The sequence below is a fragment of the Carlito syrichta genome, unplaced genomic scaffold, assembly GCF_000164805.1.
Source record: "Carlito syrichta isolate Samal-C Ts95f unplaced genomic scaffold, Tarsius_syrichta-2.0.1 Scaffold309642, whole genome shotgun sequence".
In the NCBI taxonomy this organism is placed as follows: Eukaryota; Metazoa; Chordata; class Mammalia; order Primates; family Tarsiidae; genus Carlito; species Carlito syrichta.
This window is the reverse complement of record NW_007253738.1, coordinates 179,513-187,346: the sequence shown is the minus strand read 5'-3', so window position 1 is coordinate 187,346 and position 7,834 is coordinate 179,513. Positions and strand designations below refer to the sequence as shown.

The following is a 7,834-nucleotide window of genomic DNA, read 5'->3' as shown; positions in this document are numbered from 1 at the left end:
TTGTTTCTTAAAGCTTTCACATTTAATGAAATTGTTGATATGTTAGGTTGTACATTACCATTTTATTTTTTATTTTCTGTTAGTTCTCTTTGTGTTTTGTTCTGTATTTTCTTCCCTACCTTCCTGTGAATTCTTGAACCTACTTTTTACAATTCTGCTTTGATTTATGTATAGTACTGTTAAGTATATCTCTTTGTGCACTTTTTCTATTTATTACATTATCTATACATAGCATAGTCTATCTGTATCAGCATTTTAGCAGCTTAAGTAAAAAGTGGAAATCTCATCTCCTTTATGTCACCTTACCCTCCCTATTTATAATGTAATTGTCTTAAATGTTTAGTCTTAATAATGCATTTAACATAGTTGTCTTAAACATTTCTTCTACATTACATCCACATCAATTTAGGTTGTAATTTTTGTTTCAACCATCAAACATAATTTTAAAAATTCAAGAGGATAAGGAAAATGTATTGTATTTATCTATATCTTTACTCTTTTCTTGTTCTTTTTTTCTTCCTAATGATTGAGAAAGAAAAGTGACTCAGAGCAGTCTGAGGAATGTGAGTTATGCAAAATTTATCAGGCCCAGAGAGACATGAGCATGAGATTTCAGACACATCCCCAGCAGCCATGTCCAGGGTTAAATTTTTTTTTTTTTTGAGTTGGATTCTCACTCTGTTGCCTAGGCTGAAGTGCAGTGGCACACTCACAGCCGCCCCAGCTTCAAGCATCAACCTGCTGGACTCTAGCAATCCTTCCGCCTCAGCCTTCCAAGTAGCCAGAACTACAGGCATGTGCTACCATGCCTGGCTAATTTTTCATTTATTGTAGAGACAAGGTCTTGCCAAGTTGCCCAGCCTGGTCTCGAACCCTTCAGGCTCAGGGAATCCACTCACCTCGGCCTCCCAAAGTGCTGGGATTACAGACTGAGCCACCGAGCCCGGCCCAGGGGTAATTTTTAAAAGACATTTTGGTTGTTCTTCCCTTTCCTGTAGTTTCCAGACTAACTGGTATACTGCCTAAAATATTACTACAAGTTGCACAATGTGGCCCTCACCCATTATCTTTAAGGAATTTGTGATACAAAGAACAGGTTATAGCCAATCAATAGCTTGTTATTTTAATAAACTGAAGTAAATTCTTGGTAGACAACTTAAGAGCTGCCCTTTCTTTTTTCCTTTAAAAAGCCACTTGTGCCAGGCATGGTGGCTCACATCTGTAATTCCAGCACCTTGGGAGGTGGAGGTGAGAGGATTGGCTGAGGTCATGGGTTCAAGACCAGCCTGGGCAGCATGACGAGACCTCATCTCTACAATAAATCAAAAAATTAACTGGGTATGGTGGCGCACGCCTGTAGTTCCAACTACTTGGAAGGCTGAAGCAGAAAGATTGCCTGACCCCAGTAGGTTGAGGCTGTGGTGGCCGTGAGTGTGCCACTACAATCCAACCTGGGCGACAAAGTGAGACTCCAACTCAAAAAAACCAAACTAAAACAAAACAAAACAAAACAAAACACCTGTAACCGCTACTAATCAGAGAATATAGTCAGGGCAACTTGAATCTATGTCTCCTGTGCCGCAGTCCTCAAACTTGGCCCAAATAAACTCTCTGGTTATATAAATTTTGCCTCGGTTTCTTACTTTAGGTTGACATGATCTAAGATCCTTTCTTTTATTCATTTTTATCCCTTAGCCATTATTTTAGAGTAGGTCTGCTGACAACATATTCTCTTAGTGTTTCTTTGTTTGTTTGTTTTGTTTTGTTTTTTAAGTCAGAGTCTCACTCTGTCACCCAGGCTACAGTCTCAACTGCTGGGTTTAGGTGATCCTTCCACTTCAGCCTTCCAAGTAGCTGGGACTACAGGTGTGTGCCACCACACCCAGCTAATTTTTTGAAATTTTATTGTAGAGACAAAGTTTCACCAAGTTGCCCAGGCTGGTCTCAAACCCCTGAACTCAGGCATTCCTCTCACCTCTGCCTCCCAAAGTGCTGGGATTACAAGTATGAGTCACCACACCTGGCCTCTTAGTGTTCTTTTATCTGAAAATGTCTTCATTTCTCCTTCATTCCTCTTTATGTTTTCTTTGGACATATGATTCTGGGCTGACAGTTTTGTTGTTGTTGTTTTGTTTTGTTTTTCCCAGTACTTGCAAAATGTGTCATTTCCTTCTGGATTCTTTGGGTTCTAATGAGAAATTCATCATTATTCAATTGTTTTTCCCTATAGGTACATGTGATTTCTCTAACTTTCAACATTTTTTTCTTTGTCTTTAGTTTTCAGAAGTTTAGTTATAACTTGTCTTGGCATGGATTTCTTTGGGTTTGTCCTGTGCAGAGTTAACTCAATTTTTTGAATATATAGATTTATATCTTTTGCCAAATTTAGGAAATATTTAACCACTTTATTTTTAAACTACTTTTTAAGTCATGTCTCTTTCTCCTCTCTCTGGGATGCCAATGACATAATATCAGATCTTTGAGTATAATTCTACAGTTCTCTGAGTCTGTTTATTTCTTTTTGTTGTTCAGATTAGGTAATGTCTACTGTTCTATCTCCGTGTTCACTGATTCTTTCCTCTGTCTCCTCCATTGTGCTTTTGAGTCTGTCTACTGAGGGTTTTTAGATTGTTTTTGCATTTTTCAGTTCCAAAATTTCCATTGAGTTCTTCTTTATACCCCTATTTCTTTGCAAGAACTTTCAGTTTTTCTAATTTATTTCAAGTGTTTTTGCATTGCTTGTCGAAGCACTTTGTGATATTTGATTTAAAATCTTTGTCATGTCCTTGTCTGCCAGTGTCAGTGTTCTTGTTGTTTTGCTCTCTCCACAACACATGACATGGTCAGTTTAAAGCCATTTTACTAGGTGTGTGGTGGTATTACATTGTGGTTTTAATTTTTATTTCTCTAATGACTAATGTGAATTTTTTTTTCTTAATGTTGAAAATCATTTTTTGTAATGAGTTGCTTATTTTCTTATTACTGTACCATCATTGGTTTTTAAGAAGCTTCCTAGCACCCAGAACACTCCTTGACATGGCATATGAGGTTTGTGTAATATGGCCCTTGCCGTCTTTCCAACTTCATCTTTTACTTGAGTACTATACTTAGGGCCTCATGCTTTGCTGAAAAAAATCGTAATATCATAATAGACCTCCTTCATATTCCTACTTCCAAATATATAACCCTACCTGCACCTTTTGCTCTTGATTCCATCCAGATAAAATTGGAGAGGTGTCTCTCCTACTAACAAAGATCAGTTCCTTTATAGGAGTTTGTGATCCCATTTTTCTCTCATGGAATTGTTGTTTAGGACTTATATCCTTTCATAATTTTCCTTCTGTTGTGTGCTATTGATATTTCATTCCTACTTGATCATTTCCCCAGTAAGTATTTTGCGTTATTATCTCCCATCACAAAGAAACAAGAGAGCATCTCTTGTCCCCTGAGGACCTGCTAGCTCTTATGTCATTACTTTGGTTATTTTCATAATCAAACTTCTCAAAAGCATTGTCTACAAATGCTGACTCCCTTATTTTCTTCCTGCTCCCCCTTCCCTGCACTCTGGTCTGGCTTCAGTCCCCGCCACTCCGCTAAACTGCTCTTGTGAAGGTACCAGTGACCTCCTTGTTGCTAAATACAATTTATCATCTCGTGTGGCCATTCTACACTGTCTTCATATGTTTTCTGACATTCCACTCTTATTTCATTAGCTGCTTCTCAGTTTTGTTAATAGTGTGAAAAGTCCACTCACCCCTCACGTACAGCCCACGCTTCTCCCCAGAGCTCTGGCCAGAAGCCCCACCGGCCTTCTAGCCACCTCCGCCCAGGCCACCCGTAGCCCAGCCACTGGCTTCTCCAGCTGTGGAGTACAGTAGCTTCCCTGAGGTCTTCAGGTATTAGCTTACATCTCTCTCAGCCTACCTGAGTACTGATTCCTTGTCAGAGCAACCTGATTATTTTGTTCAACAATCTGTAATTATCTGTTCATGTCACTTGAGTAGACTCTTGTCTCTTCCATTGTAATAAACCCTCTTGAACAGCAACTTTGTGTCTCAGGGTTTTAGCCCCAGTGCCTGGAACAAACAAGGGCACAATAAATAGTTGACAACTTCAATTCAGCAAGCACTTTGGGTGCAAATATTCACATTCACACACACATAGGCTTTTTTCCTTCTCACATGGAGTCTTTCTCTCCTTCTCTTTCTTCCTCCCCTCTCTCTTTCTCTTTTCCTTCCCCTCTCTTTCCATCTCTCTCCCCCTTTCTCTCTCTCTGTCCCTCTCTCTCTCTCTTTCTCCTTCTCTCCCTCCCTCTCTTCCTCTCTTTCTCTTTCTCTCTCACCCTCCATAGATTCCTTATTTGTGAACCCACGTACTCACTAAAATTTATTTGTAATCCCCAATTCAATACTTTCAAGTGCACAAAGAGGTGAAAATTTTGAATTTCCAACACACATATTCCCAACTGCCTTCTGGTTTCAGGTCATGCTGTAGCAAAGTGTTCTTTTCACAGTCTCTTTAGTGTCACATTTTTTTTCCACATTTTTGTGCTTTTCGGTGGTGATTTCACTGTTTAAAATTGCCCCAAGTATAGTGCTGTAGTGCTGTGTAGTGTTTCTAAGAGCAAGAAGGCTGTGATGTGCCTTTTGGAGAAAAAAACTTATGTTAGATAAGCTTCGTTCAGCTATGAGTTATATATAGTACTGTTAGCCATGAGTCATTAATTACTCTACTATATATTAAATAAATTGCCTGTTTTTAATCAGAAACACACATAAAACAAGGTGGTGTATTGATGGGGTGATGAAAAAGCTATATCCTAATACTCACACGAACCTAGGCCTGTCTTTCCCCCAGGAGCAATGGTTCAATAGTCACTAATTCACTGTTTGCAGCAAGAAACAAAAATAAAATCCTAAGCCTCCCAACTGACAAAATGGACTCCCTCTTTGCCAAGGGGACCCCAGAGAGATCTTTAAAATCAAGTTCCCCTCTCGTCCTCGGCGCTGCCTACCGAGGTGGCAGCCATCTCCTACCCGGCGTCATGATTGCCCTCAGACCCCTGGTGAAACCCGAGATCGTCAAAAAGAGGACCAAAAAGTTCACCTGGCTCCAGTCAGACCAATATGTCAAGATTAAGCATAACTGGCGGAAGCCCAGAGGTATTGACAACAGGGTGTGCAGAAGATTCAACGGCCAGATCTTGATGCCCAACACTGGCTACGAGAGCAACAAGAAAACAAAGCACATGCTGCCTAGTGGCTTCCGGAAGTTCCTGGTCCACAATGTCAAGAAGCTGGAAGTGCTGCTGAAGTGCAACAAACTTATTGTGCTGAGACTGCTCGCAACGTTTCCTCCAAGAACCGCAAAGTCACTGTAAAAAAAGCAGCCCAGCTGGCCATCAGAGTCACCAATCCTATTGCCAGACTGCGCAGTGAAGAAAATGAAGACAGTTCATGCACGTTTTGTGTTTAAATAAAACCATAAAAACTGAAAATAAAATAAAATAAAATCAAGTTCCCAGCCTTGACGGGATGGGAGACTGGACTTGCATTTATGTAGACGGCCCCCTTGCTAACCACCTTCAGACTTTCCTTCCCAAGGGTTAAACAAAAACCAGCCTTTCAACAGATTTGCCAGACTCTGAGGTTTCAACCCAGCAGCCAACCCACACACCTTCCTCGTGGAAGGCCGCTGACCCTAGACTAGCTCTGTCTGTTTCACAGAAGCTGCACACAGGACACCACTCTGCTCTGTTTCACCTTTTGACATGTAGAGCCAACTCATCCTCCCTTCTTTCTCCTGCTCTTGTCAGTCCAGGAGGTGAGCTCAGAGCAACTGTGGAGGGTGCACAGTAACCCAGAGGAAGCCCTTGACCTCTGCCAGAGCTGGATCTCATGTGTGAGAATCATTACTCCCCCCCCCCCGCAGCAGGTCTCATGGGCTCCTAGTATACTCCATCTGTACTTTATTTTTTATTTATTTATTTATTTATTTTTTTGAGTTGGAGTCTCACTCTGTTGCCCAGGCTGTAGTACAGTGGCACGCTCACGACCACTGCAGCCTCAGCCTTCTGGGCTTGGGTGATCCTTCAGCCTCAGCATTCCAAGTAGCTGGAACTACAGCTACACGCCAACACACCCAGCTAATTTTCTGATTTATTGTAGAGATGAGATCTTGCCAAGTTGCCCAGGCTGGTCTTGAACCCATGAGCTCAGGCAATCCTTTTACCTTGGCCTCTCAATGTGCTGGGATTATAGGCGTGAGCCACCACTCCCAGCCCACCTATACTTTAAATTAACCTTTAAAAATGTTTGTATGTAAGATTAGACTATAGTCTGTATTTCAAATATGACTTTAGAGACCCTTTTAAATTCTGGAGGAGCATGGAAGAGTGGAGTGTTCTAACATCGCCAAGGTGTCTGTGTGCTCCTCGTTGACCACTTGCCACCTTCATTGTGAAGATGTCAGGCAGCAGCCAACTGGGACAGCAGGACTTGGCACCCAGCCATGGGTCCTTGGGCGTCTGGTCCCCTCCCTGAAGAGAGGCCATTCTGTCCGTGCTGTCCAACCAGATACCCCAGGCAGGCTCTCCTCCACACATGACACGAGGCCCTCCCTGCCCTACGAGCAGACCAAGGGCTCTGTGTAGGTGAAGTGAGTTTCCCCACATCCATGCTGAGACCCAACTGTTGGGTGTTGGCCTCCATGGGGCAAGAAGTTAACATAGGCAGACTGTCTCCTGCTCCCACCCCTTGTCCTTTTGAAGTTGGGGATGGTTTAACAAAAAACTTGGAAACTTTGTAGATGTGTTCCTTCATGGATTCCAGGGCCATAGGGGTGCACCACCATCCAGGCACCAAAGCAAGTGAGCAGAAAACAGCACAGCACAGCAGCCATCCACACGCAAAGTGCCAGAGTATCAGAGTCTTCTCTCCAGATGTTCAGTAGGGTAGTCTTCATAAGCCTTCCCAAAAGAAAAGCTTATTTCTTTCAGCCTCAACAGGCCATGTGTACAGAGCTGTTTATTTTTCAGATTCTTCAATAGATTTAAAGGCACATTTTCCTAAAGTATTTGACCACCAGAGACTGAATCCTGGGCCATGTTTTCCTGGTGGTGTAGACATTCACAAACACGGTGTGATGCTGTGAGAGAAAGAGGTTCTGAGCAAGAAGAGAAACCTTCTGCTCCCTTCCTTCAGGGTCCTCTGAGGCTCCTCCAACCGGCTGTGGGGTTGATGCCTCAGCCAAGGAGGCTGCACCTGCTGGACACATGTAGAAGTTACATGGTCCTGGCTGTGGTGTGTGGGAGTTGGAAAGTGATTTCCAAGTGTCCATGTTCCCATCAAGCTTTCTGGGAAAATATTGTCCCCCGTCTGGAGCATTTGCTGGTCTCCCATGCCCCTGGTCCACTTTTCATGCTGTAAGACTGAGGCGCGCAGAGAGGACAGCTTGGCTTCCCGCCAAGCAAACAAGAAGGTTAGGGTTACAACATTCAAGGTCAGCCGGAAGCAGGTTCCCACCCTTGAGACCCCACAGGCCTGCAGAGAACCAGCTTGTGTGGCTGCTCAGAAGAAAGGGTGGGGCTGCTCCACTTAGATGCTTGCTGCCCTGCGTCCTGGGCACTCACTCAGAATGAGAAAGACCTGTCCCAAGATGGCCACCAGATGTGCCCTGATCCCTTCCACAGATGGCCAAGGACATATCCCTCATCCTTTCCCCAGATGGTCCAGAACATGTCCTCATCCTTTTCCCAAAGGGCCCCAGGACATCTCTTCATTCCTTTCCCAGATAGCCACAGAACGTGCCCTCATCCTTCCCAGATGACTGCAGG

General features: G+C 43.1%; 1 pseudogene; it reads left to right on the top strand.

The window, feature by feature from the left end:
- Positions 1-5,044: 5,044 nt before the first annotated feature.
- On the top strand, positions 5,045-5,481 carry LOC110596494 (annotated as a pseudogene).
- Positions 5,482-7,834: the final 2,353 nt, after the last annotated feature.